We start from the raw sequence: 13,334 nt of genomic DNA on the forward strand, positions 1-13,334 counted from the left end.
CTTTCATTCAACTGGTCCTTGAAGCCATAGCATAACACAAGCTTGTACTGCAGTCATTGATATATATATATGCGTGTGTGTAAAATCTCTTTAGAAATTGAACTTAACCCTTTAACTTTCAGATTACTCTGTCAAAAGTAATGCTGATTTATTCACATTGTTTTGAATTGATTATGCATTATCTTGTACCTTCAAGATTTTGATGATGTGATTATTTTTAGAATGACATTGTAGGCTATGTGTGAGAGACTGGATCTAGTCAGATTGAACATAAAACAGGTAGATATTGGAATATTTGGATAGGATATGATCGGTTTAAATTGTGTAACTTCAAACATGTGGTTGATATAAATGCAAATAAAAATATATTTGTGTTTCATTCATAACAGAAGTCTCTTCTGCACATATATAATATATGAACCAGAGTACTTGAAGACAAAACTCTAGCTTTGACGTCAGCTGTAGATCAGGCTCATGCACTTTAGAAATGGCTATGAAAGATTCTCAGACATGATTCTAGAAAACTGTGCAGTAGTCTCCATTGAAGTAGCTGGAGAATAATTCTTGACTTTTCAATCAAACTTTTCAAAGATATTATTCTTTTCTCACAGTTATCTTATCACAGTCACAAGTATTATTGCTGTGGGAATTTTTCATAGGATCACATTGGACGTCTCACCTGTGATACTATTTGTTTCATCATCATCATTAATCTCTGGACATTACTGTTTTGAGCCTTAGGACTTGTAGGACTGGTTACCCAGTCTCTATGGTGTATAAGTGACCAAGATCACAACATTCCTCCTGGATGGGATGTCAGTCTGTTGCAGGGTTACTCATTTACAGCTGAGTGGACTGCAACAACGTAAAATGAAGTGTTTTGCTCAACAACACAATGCACCACCTGGTTTGGGAACTGAAACCATGATCTTCAGATCATTAGTGTAACACCCTGTCCATTAGGCAATGTACCTTCACTACTGTTTGTTTCAAGTATAAAAAAAAGGTACACTAGCACCTTGAAAGAACTAGTAGGTATTTGTGTACTCCTAGATACATCTACTTGCATCAAGGAATCACTTTTCATGTCTTTCAAACAGAAGTCTTTCTTGTATGATGAGGATGTCCAAACTAGCTTCTCAACCTCATACCGCACAATCATCAGAAATAGATAGTTTGAGCATTATACTGATATCTTCTGGAAAACTATGACACTAGCCTTAGAATCTAAAAATCTTAATTCCCTGCATGGAGAATCTCCATGGCACCTTAAATTTAATGCAAGCAGTTCTGTGTCACAGTATGGTAACAGATACATCAACACTGATAGTACCTTATATGATCAGTTCTGTGTTACAATATGATACATTTGATGTGATCAGTTCTGTTACATTATGATAGTATTTGATATGATTAGTTCTGTGTTACAACATAATAGTATTTGATGTCATCAGTTTGTGTAACAGTATGGTGATTGATACATCTGTTCTGTGTCACAGTAGAATAGTAGATATTAAAGCAGTTATGTGTTGGAAGAGAAAAAAAACTGATTATTCAGTTGTGTCTCAATAGAATATGTTACACTCAACAATATGGTAACCAACAAAATAGATGTACATTACAACATTATGGTCATTCTGTCAACTGAAGATGCGTTTATGTGTTGTTATTGTTTAGTTCAAGATCTTTCTTGATTCCAGCCATTGTTATTCAAATATAATGTAGCTAGGTCTCTATTATCTAAAGTACCCCTTTTTAAAACTCAGTAAGTGTGAGTTGAAGGATATTTGACTGCTCTTTCTAGCAGGTCGAGTGATCCTCATAAAGTTTCACAGTTTGCTGAAGTCGGTGTATCACACAGCTTGTGGTAACTGAAGTAGATGTGTATCACAATAATGTGTTAGCATCATTTTAGTATCCACATTTTTGTACTTGCATGGATGAATGGAGTTTATTGAGGTAGATTTTCTACAGTTGGATGCTCTTCCTGTTGCTAACCTTCACCTGTTTCTAAACACTGTAATATTTACCCATGGTCAGACATGTTTTCACAGAATATTGGAAATGAATGACACTGCTTATATAACAGCAACACTCATTTCGAACAATATCAAGTCAAGGTGCTACAAATATACATACACACACACACACACACACACACACACATATAAATATTGAACAATGAGAATGAGTGCTCAGTACTGCAATAGTGGATAAAATTTTTTTATTTGTGGATTAAAGCTACCATTGGTTTCATATTAAGGTAACCCTTAACAGTTGTGAAGCCTATCAGATAGAACATCAGTGTTTGTCTCCATTTTGAATTTAATCCCAAACAGCGATGAACACAAATAAAGTATATATATATATATATATATATATATATATACACCAGTTGAATGACCTGGCATTGCCAGGGTTACTGCTGTTCTTATTCAGATTAGTAAACAGTAAATATAAAGATAGATTCTCATAATTATTTCAAAATATCTATATTTTATTAAAAAATATCCAAACTGTAATAATGATAATAGAATTTCAAACTAAAAATCTGTCAATGTTGAAGCATCTCAGGGTAAACAATATTCATTGTGTAATTTTTTGTTGGTGCTGAAATGAATAAATTGTTGCTGCTTCCAACTCGCAAGCAAGCAACATAGAGTTGGCCATGGTAGAAGCATCAAGTGCAACTACTTTGAGGGATTGACTCTGAGGACTACCTGTTATGATTGTTGCCTGTAGGACATGGGGCTTCATGGAAGTAACAATTAAGCAAGTTCTATTACACAGGTGAGATGGGTCAACGTAACTGAGCACCCAGTTTTAGTGTCAAGTTATGCGGTGGCACCCCAGTGGGTTTAAATATGTTCAGAAATTCAACAGGGTATTGAACAACCTGATCTTGATCGACTGCTGTCAGTTGATTGAAAAGTCATTTCTGATGTATCTGTTAACTTTTGAAGAAGTTCATGATTGAGTTTATCAACCATTTCATAAGTTGGAGCTAGTGTAACTGTTTCACATAGTTAGTTTACATCAGTTGTAATTGACAGATGAATTAGGAACTACTTTATTCATAAGATTCCTAAGAGAAAGTATCATTTGACCACATGTAATTTCATGTAGCCAAAGTCTTGAGTTGAATGTTAATAATCCCATTATCAATCTTAAGAAGCTCGTATGATCACCTTGTAGAAGTACTCTGATGTTGCTTGTAAGATGAAGTTATTTCAAGTCTCCAAAGGTACGATTGTTTGAAGCATGCATTGACCTCATCAGCTTTTGATCCTTGGGGGGATAACTGGCAACGTTTGACAAAAATCTTCTGCAAGAAGAACTGTTACTTCTCCCATGAGCGTGCTATAGTTTTTTTATGTCTTGGAGTACCTCTAGAGCTCCACAATGTGATAGTGCACTCATCCCAAACAATGAGGTAAGTTTGATGGAGACTTGTTGCCATTGCTGAGTGTTTGGAAATGTTGCACATTTGAGATTCTTTCATTGCAAGGTTTAGAGGGAACTTGAACATGGAATGAGCAGTTCTTCCTCCATTGAGGAGGGTAGTTGCAATACCAGAAGATGCAACACTGGAAGAAGGTTAAATTTTATTTCCTGCCATTTAGGATTGCAGGTGAAAGTGACAAAGAGATCTGGTTTTCCATATGTCCTGACATATGTCATAGCATCTTGTGTCCGTTTGTGCATATATCGAGGACTACCTGTGAATGATGATTGGAGGATTATAAGTTGCCCTATGTTTTGAATATTAACATCTGTCCTCAGAGTATCTTGGTGATGAACATAATTTCCAGCCCTTAACTTTGTTTGATTGTTACAAATGTAGTGGAGATGCTCACTCACAACTTTAGCATACATGTCAACCAAGTATTGCTGAAATAGATCACGATACATGTATAATTGATTTGATTGTTCTGGTCTTAACATCAGCTGGTAAGAATAGAAGTCATAGATGACACCCTTTTGTTTGTAATTGGCTCTCCTGTTGCAGGTTCAATCTGTGGAGTATTGAAATGATACCCATCTTGTCCATTCCACAGAATGAGAGGATACAACTAAACTAAACTCTTTCAAAATCAGCACGTTTCACTGTTGGGTGGTACAGTCACATACATATACTAAGACAGACACATACAGACATACATTCACGCACACCTCAGGCCTATCTCCGTCCCTCTGTATGTCTGTTTGTCTTTAGATGTATGTGTGTATGTCAGTCATCACAAAAATGTTTGTATACTGACACACATACACTATCACACATACTTCTCAGTCTTTGGCCTAACATACGTAACAAACACACATAAGTATACACTTGCACAGACACACATACATGTGAACATATCATCTATACATATACAAGTACATAAAACATACACATAAATGTGACATTGTGGTGGTGGTGGTATAAAATGTTATTTACAATAGTTGACTTAGAGAAAGATTATAATGTTAAATTTTTGTAATGCAGATATGTAAATGAAAATAAAGTTTATTTGGTAGCCAAAAGATTACTGAATCTTTTGATACCTCAGATGTCAAAATCAGCAACTCAGTTTTCGATTCCATAAGAAACATATGCACACACACAAACTCTCTTTTATATATCAAGATTTGGAAGCATTGGGTGAATTGCACAGCTATTCTGCATTTGAGATTTATCTTATTCTTTTTTAAATTACATACACAACAAACTTCTTTCAGTTTCTGTCTACCAGATTCAGTCACAAGACTTTGGTTGGCCTAGGGCTATAGTAGAAAACACTTACCCATGCATAGAACCATGTGGCTGGGAAGCTGACTGCCATGTAATGATTGAAGTAATTGTGTGTCACTATAGGATGTGTCACAACAGGATGGTTATCTGATGCAGTAATTGCTTGTATCAAACTAGGATGTTTCATAACAGGATACATCCTATTTAGGAAATATTTCTTATTTGCCCTTAGAACAGGATGTTAACTTGTGGAGAAAGCTTTATTTATTTATTTTGTCATTTGTACATTAATGTTTTAGTTTATTGAATCAGTTCAGCTTTCAGGAACAAAACACATGCACATATAAATATACACATAAGTATACACTTGCACAAACACACATACATGTGAACATATCATCTATACATATATTGTTGTTGTTGGCACTCCGTCGCTTACAACGTCAAGGGTTTCAGTTGATCCGATCAACGGAACAGCCTGCTCGTGAAATTAACGTGCAAGTGGCTGAGCACTCCACAGACAAGTGTACCCTTAACATAGTTCTCGGGGATATTCAGCGTGACACAGTGTGACAAGGCTGACCCATTGAATTACAGGCACAACAGAAACAGGAAGTAAGAGAAAGTTGTGGTGGAAGAGTACAGCAGGGTTCGCCACCATCCCCTGCCGGAGCCTCATGGAACTTTAGGTGTTTTTGCTCAATAAACACTCACAACGCCTGGTCTGGGAATCGAAACCGCGATCCTATGACCTCGAGTCCGCTGTCCTAATCACTGGGCCATTGCGCCTCCACTATACATATATAAGTACGTAAAAACATACACATAGATACACACTTAAACACACATAAAGTATAATGTTGGCCTCAGTAGGATTTGAACTCAAAATCTAAGGGGCCAGAAGAAAAACAGCAAAGTATTTCTTCTGATGCCTTAATTCAGCTTATCTGCCATAATAATAATGGTTTCAAATTTTAGCACAAGGCCAGCAACTTCAGGGAGGGGTAAGTCAATTAAGTAGACCCCAGTAGTCAACTGGTACTTATATCAACCCTGAAAGGATAAGTTGACCTTGGAATTGAACTCAGAATGTAAAGACAAATGAAATCCTACTAAGCATTTTGCCCAGCATGTTAATGATTCTGCTAGCACACCGCCTTAAATAATGATAATCCTTTTTACTAAAGGCACATGACCTGAAATTTATGGATAGGGGACTAGTCTATTACATTGATCCCAGTGTTTCGCTGGTACATAATTTATTGACCTCGAAAGGATGAAAGGCAAAGTCAACCACGTCGGAATTTGAACTCAGAATGTGAAAATGGACAAAATACTATTAAGCATTTTGCCCAGTGTGCAAACAATTTTGCCCAGTGTGCAAACAATTTTGCCAGCTCACCGCCTTAATAATAATAACAAAAACAACTACCATTGGCATGCAACACCCACGTTTCAGGAAATGTAGCTGTTTTACATACATTCTTTAAAAAAATTTTTTTTTTTTTGTACTATTTCATGTTAGTTTAGGTGGAGTGTTCTTTTTGTCTTTTTCTTTTGCAAATTGTTAGACATTTGTAAATTGCTGGAGCATGCATTTTCTGATGATTCAATAATTAAATGAAATAATTAACTTAACCTATCTGATGCATTATGTTAATTAGATGTTGTAATTTACATATATATATATTTCTATTCATGTTTTAATTTTGTTTTAAGGTAACACTAACAGAGTTCAGTTGTTTTGTATAGTATTCATTTATGAAATTTAGTTTAAGTGGATTGATGTTACAATAGTGGGTTTTTTTTTTTAATATTTCATTACATTTTAATAAATAATAATTTTGTAAACTTAGATGTATTCTTATTATCAAAGCATGTGAATTTTATGGTTGGATGCTCTTACTACCATTAGCCAACTACTGAACCAGGAAATGGTTGCAGCACTTATATTTAGCTAGGCAAGTTGATTCAAATGAAGTAATGTGTAATGATGGTGTTTTTTGTTCTTTTTTTAATTAGTTGTATTACTATTTATTCTTTTTATTTTATATCCTATTTGCTGAACAATAAGCATTGTTGGTTTCAAGTTTCCCACAAACCAATCACTATAGTTCACTGAATTTAATGATGGCATAGAGAGTGGCAGGGGATTGAGTGTGTGTGTGTAACTCACTCAGAACAAATATACTCAAAATTTTTATCTGAAATTAGTTATTTTCTTTCTTCTTGCTGCTGTTTACATCTTACGGTGATATACTTTGGTGAAAGATATGCTATCTTCATCATCATCTTTTTGTATGTTTTCCATGATAGCATGGGCTGCTAGGTTGACTGGTTTGACAAGATCTGACTAGTCAAATGACTATATTATGCTTCAGTGTCTGCTTTGACATAGTTCTTATGGTTGAATGCCTTCTAACGCCAGCCATTTTACACACACAACATATATGCATATATGTATGTGCAAACATGGTTCTGTAGTTAAGAAGTTCACTTTGCAATCGCAAAGTTTTAGGTTTAGTCTGACACTTTAGGCATGTGTCTCCTGCTATCTCTCCACCCTACCAGTTGACCAAAAGCTTTGTGAGTGGATCTGGAGAATAGAAGAAGCTCACATGAGTGTATGTTCATCCTTGTCTCAGTATTGTATCCTAATTATCAATTGTTACTGACATTTGTTTGCAAACTTTCGTGAAAACGTGTTTGACCATTATGTCGATCATGTTTGAAGGACAAGCGCAAATATTAATATGCGTGAAAATAGATGAGGGTTAGTGACAGGGAGAGTATTTGGTTGTAGGAAAATCTGCCTTAACAGATTTTATGACCCATGCAAGCATGGAAAATTGGTGCAGTAAAATGATGATGATGATGTTGATAATATTGTGTTGCAAAATCTTTATCTTCCAAATTCCATTCACTAGACATTGATTAGCCAACCTGGGGCTATAAAAGAAAATGCTTGTCCAAAGCACCATGCATTGTGATTGAACTTGAAACATCCTGGTTGCAAATCAAACAGATAAAACAACAAACCTATGCTTGAAAGCATTCCCAGGTTGGTGAATTCAATGTTGTTGATGTTCAGCTTGAACTATGTTCATTTATAAGACATTTAGATATTTGACTTTCAATGTACAATGATAGAGCTTACCAAATTAGGCATCTAGTGTGAGTACTACAGCAATTGATATTTGTTTAATGTTTTAGTGCTAAACCTATACCTGCCTGACGTTCCCTTAGATGTTTCTCAATAATATAGTGAAATGTCATAAAAACTAAGACAAACTCCATCCTAACTCTCCTTTTATGCAAGGATGCTTACAAGCTAACCAGAGAATCTTATATGGTGGTTTGACCTATTCTAGGTAGCAGCCAGATGTTCCTCAAATATCAGTTGACCACCAGGATGTCAAAGTTGTTTGACTTTGCAGGCTGGATTGCAGCATAAAGTACATCTTGCTGGTCGGATAGAGAAAATTATTCCTTAAAAAAAACAAAAAAAAACAAAAACAAAAAAACATGCTTAATGTAGGCCAAAATAAACGACTAAATGGTTGAATATACATTATAACTCTGAATGCATGCTAGTAATACATATTTAACAGATTTTTGTTTACAAAATTGAGTTGAGGATCAGATTAATCACTACTTTGGTTTGTATGTTTGACACACTCGATCTTCCATCAGAAGGGAGAACTCATAGGACAATGTAGTCCTAGGTTTACAGTTCCTCAAGAAAATGATGAGATGATCACAGCTAGAAAGTCATTGATCTGACGGATCAGGACTGACAGGGAACTTTAAACAATGATAATAATAATAATATTTTCAAATTTTGGTTCAAGTCCAGCAAATTTAGGGGAGGAGTAGGTTGATTATATTGAACCTGGTACTCATTTGTGACTTATTTTATTGACCCTGAAAGGATGTAAAGCAAAGTTGATGTTGGTGGAATTTGAACGCAGAACGTAAAGTTGGACAAAATACAGCTAAACATTTTGTCTGGATGCTAACCATTCTGCTAGCTCACCACCTTAACAATGATAGCAATAATCCTTTCTACTATAGGCACATGGCCTGAAATTGTGGGGGAGTGGGGCTAGATGATTACATCGACCCCAGTGTTTCTCTGGTACTTAATTTATCAACCCCGAAGGGATGAAAGGTAAAGTCGACATTGGTGGAATTTAGACTCAGAATGTAGTGACTGGCGAAATACCGCCAAGCATTTTGTCCAGTGTGCTAACGATTCTGCCAGCTTGCTGCCTTCAACAATGATAGTAATAATAATAATAATAATAATTCTTTCTAATTTTGGTACAATATTAATAATAATCCTTCCAACTGTATGCATAAAGCCTGAAATTTTGTGAGTGGAACTCAGTGCTCAACTGGGGCTTACTTTATTGATCCCAAAAGGGTGAAAGATAAAGTCAAATTCAATGGCAGAGGCAATTATAATAACTATAATTTTTTCTGCAATAGGCACAAGGCCTGAAATTTTGGTGGAGGTGGGGCAAGATGATTACATTGATGGAATTTGAACCCAGAACATAAAAGCAGAAAAAATGCCACTAAGCACTCTGTCTAGTGTGTTAATGATCCTACCAGCTCACAGTCTTATCCTTTCTACTATAGGCACAAAACTTGAAATTTTGGTGGAAGGGAATAGTCAATTATGTCGACTCCAGTACTCAACTGGTACTTACTTCATTGACCCTGAGGATGAAATGCAAAACTGACCTCAGTGGCATATACTATAATAATATTAATAACTAGTAGAAATACCCGGCGTTGCCCGGGTTAAAGAGAATAATGAAATCTAAAAACGCCGTCTAGACTACGCATCATCTTTATATATAGAGATGTATATACACACACGCACCCAAACACACGTATATATATGTATATCAATATAAATATATGAAAGTCAATGAAGTTTCGTAAAAGAAGGTGATCATGTACATACTTTCTTGCTGTTGTGATTATAAGACCTCGTTGTAAACAATGTTCCTTGTTTTCCCTTGTGGAGCATATACAAATAGGTTTTTTTTGCTGCCCACTCTTGAGCAGCCAACAGACAGTTGTCCATGTGAGAAGCAGGGCTCTTCCAAGAGAAGACCAGCTACAGACAGTGTTTGACCCTGAGATTTGTTTATGGACATGGCAAAAGTCACACGAAGGTGGAATTGTAGTCTTCTGAATGTAAAAGGAATGTCTGCTCCTGATGGAGTAAGAGGAATTCTTGGAATAAAGACGTCATCCCCTTTTGCACATCCAGAAAGAATGGTAGCCTCGATAACATGTGACATCATTTTCTTTATCACGAGTCGTGTTCCATTGCAAAGTCTTGGTGGTTCCAGATTGCGGAGCAGCATAACAGGCGTTCCAACTTTAAGTGATAATATGTGGGGAGGTTTTCAGTTTGAAGATTGCCGGGAAGAGAATGCATCAGGTGTTGATTAATTTTTGTAACAACTACGTTTTTTGGAGCTAATATTGCTCTTTCACATAGCCAATTGTGATTTTGGTAGTTTTATTTAAAGTTGGGAAAGACTTTGTGTTTGAGGTCATCTACAGAATTAACAACAGAACAAAATGGCCGGAGGTCTGCAACGAAATAGTTTTACTCAAAACTTTGCAAGTGAATCAGTGGAGGCAAAGATGCGTCTCATTTACTTGACAATTTATGCACCATCATCATCATCATCATCATCGTTTAACGTCCGCTTTCCATGCTAGCATGGGTTGGACGATTTGACTGAGGACTGGTGAAACCGGATGGCAACACCAGGCTCCAGTCTGATTTGGCAGAGTTTCTACAGCTGGATGCCCTTCCTAACGCCAACCACTCAGAGAGTGTAGTGGGTGCTTTTACGTGTCACCCGCACGAAAACGGCCACGCTCGAAATGGTGTCTTTTATGTGCCACCCGCACAAGCCAGTCCAGGGGCACTGGCAACGATCTCGCTCGAAAATCCTACAGGAGCCAGTCAGGCGGTACTGGCAACGGCCACGCTCAAAATGGTGCATCTCATGTGCCACCCGCACAAGAACCAGTCCAGGGGCACTGGCAACGATCTTACTTGGCTTGCCGGGTCTTCTCACGCACAGCCCATTTCCAAAGGTCTCGGTCCGTAGTCATCGCCTCGGTGAGGCCCAATGTACGAAGGTCTTGCCTCACCACCTCAGCCCAGGTCTTCCTGGGCCTACCTCTTCCACGGGTTCCCTCAACTGTTAGGGTGTGGCACTTTTTCACGCAGCTATCCTCCTCCATTCTCACCACATGTCCATACCAGCGCAATCGTCTCTCTTGCACGCCACAACTGATGCTTCTAATGTTCAGCTTTTCTCTCAAGATACTTACACTCTGACGGGTATTCACATTGACATTACACATCCAACGGAGCATACTGGCTTCATTCCTTGCGAGCTTACGTATGTCCTCAGCAGTTACAGCCCATGTTTCACTGCCATGTAGCATGGTTGTTCGTACGCATGCGTCATACAGTCTGCCTTTTACTCTGAGTGAGAGTCCCTTTGTCGCCAGCAGGGGTAAGAGCTCTCTAAACTTTGCCCAGGCTATTCTTATTCTAGCAGCTACACTTTCAGCGCACCCACCCCCACTACTAACTTGGTCGCCCAGATAGCGGAAGCTATCGACTACCTCTAGTTTTTCACCCTGGAATGAGATAGAAGTTGTTTCCTGTTTGTTTGCAGTCTTTATTGCACCTGAACATCTGCCACAAACAAAAACTAACTTGCTAGTTAACCTGCCTTTGATGTTGCTGCACCTCTTATGTGTCCATAGCTTGCACCGGGTACATCTTATAGAGTTACTACCTACTCCTTTTCTACATACTGAGCAGGGCCATCTACCTGAAGGGGTTTGTGTTTTATCTACCTTCCTACTTATTAGGATTTTGGTTTTAGCTAGGTTGACTCTAAGGCCCTTCAATTCTAGACCTTGCTTCCACACCTGAAACTTCTCCTCTAGTTCTGATAGTGACTCCGCAATTAGGGCAAGGTCATCAGCATAGAGGAGCTCCCAGGGGCAACCTGTCTTGAACTCCTCTGTGATTGCCTGGAGGACTATGGTAAATAATAGGGGGCTGAGGACGGAACCTTGGTGGACCCCTACCTCTACCCGGAATTCATTGCTGTACTCATTTCCAACCCTCACCTTACTGGCAGCATCTCTGTACATGGCTCGCACAGCTCTCACTAACCATTCTTCTATCCCAAGTTTCCTCATTGACCACCAGATAAGGGATCGGGGGACCCTGTCAAAGGCTTTCTCCATGTCAACGAAAGCCAGGTACAGAGGTTTATCCTTAGCTAGGTATTTCTCCTGCAACTGTCTCGCTAGAAATAAGGCATCAGTAGTGCTTTTACCTGGCACGAACCCAAACTGCATCTCATCTAAATTGATTCGCTCCCTAATTAGTTGGGCTATGACCCTCTCTGTAACTTTCATAACCTGATCTAACAGCTTGATGCCTCTGTAATTATTTGTATCTAAAGCGTCCCCTTTACCTTTGTAGCAGTTGACTATGATGCTGCTACACCAGTCATAGGGTATGACTCCTTCGTGTATCACCTGGTTCGTAATACGGGTGACTAGGCTATAGCCAACACTGCCAGATATTTTGAGCATCTCTGCAGTGATTCCTGATGGGCCGGGGGCTTTCCCGGTCTTCATACTCTTAATTGCTTTATCTACCCTGGTACTATCAACTCGGATAGCTGGTCCCTCTATTGGGTCGACATAAGGCAGGCTCTCTTTCTCCCATTCATTCTCTTTATTAAGCAATCTATCGTAGTGGCATCTCCAGACCTCTTTCTTTGCATCCTCATTTAATGCAAGCGTACCATCATCCATGCGAACACATTTCTCTCCTACAACATCACTATTCTCTCTCCTACACTGTCTTGCAACACGAAATACCTTGAGTCTTTGGTCCTCACGGCGCAGAACATTGGCAAATCTTTCCTTATCTGCTTCCCCTCTGGCTAAATAAACCTGTCGTCTAGCCTCCCTTCTGGCACATTGGTACAATTCCCTGCTACCACCGTTCTTCCAGTCCTTCCAAGCCTGTTTCTTTTGTCTAATAGCCCTGTCTACCTCCTTGTTCCACCACCACGTTACTCTGGGTTGGGAGGGGACCTTACACCACCCACAAATCTGGTCGGTGGCTTTCAACAGGTTGTCCCGCAGAAATCTATGATGAAGCACTAGTCTGATCTTAAGTACTCTGTCACTTACTCTGACGACCTCGATTACCTTATCCACCCATTTCTCCGCTAGAAGTATTCCTACGCCCCCGACCCCGTCAGTGTTCCCTGCCCAGGAAATCTTGTACCTGTGTTCTTTGCCTGTGAGGAACCTTGCAGAACCTCCTCTCCATCTTACTTCCTGGATGCAGCACATATCTACGCATCTCCGTTCAAGCATCTCAACAATTTCACCAGATCTACCTTTCAGCGTGCCGACGTTGAGAGTGCCAATCCTAACAGTATGGGTGTTGGGGGTGTGGGCCTGTAGCCTGGGAAGGGGAAAAGCAGTGTCGTGTACCTGAAAAGAAAACTTGCAA

At 38.6% G+C, this 13,334-nt stretch overlaps 1 protein-coding gene across 2 annotated transcripts in view; it reads left to right on the forward strand.

Moving 5' to 3' along the window:
* LOC106880627 (uncharacterized) overlaps positions 1–13,334 on the forward strand; it is a 49,010-nt gene that overhangs the window by 26,030 nt on the left and 9,646 nt on the right. The window contains exon 2 of one of the 2 annotated variants that reach the window (XR_001410765.3): positions 7,663–7,796. The exons of the other annotated variant lie outside the window; for it this stretch is intronic. The gene's annotated coding sequence lies outside the window, so the exon portion shown is untranslated. The remainder of the gene's footprint in view (positions 1–7,662; positions 7,797–13,334) is intronic. 2 annotated transcript variants of the gene reach the window in all.

Source organism: Octopus bimaculoides, chromosome 13 (assembly GCF_046866305.1).
Source record: "Octopus bimaculoides isolate indiv1 chromosome 13, ASM4686630v1, whole genome shotgun sequence".
NCBI classification, from domain to species: Eukaryota; Metazoa; Mollusca; class Cephalopoda; order Octopoda; family Octopodidae; genus Octopus; species Octopus bimaculoides.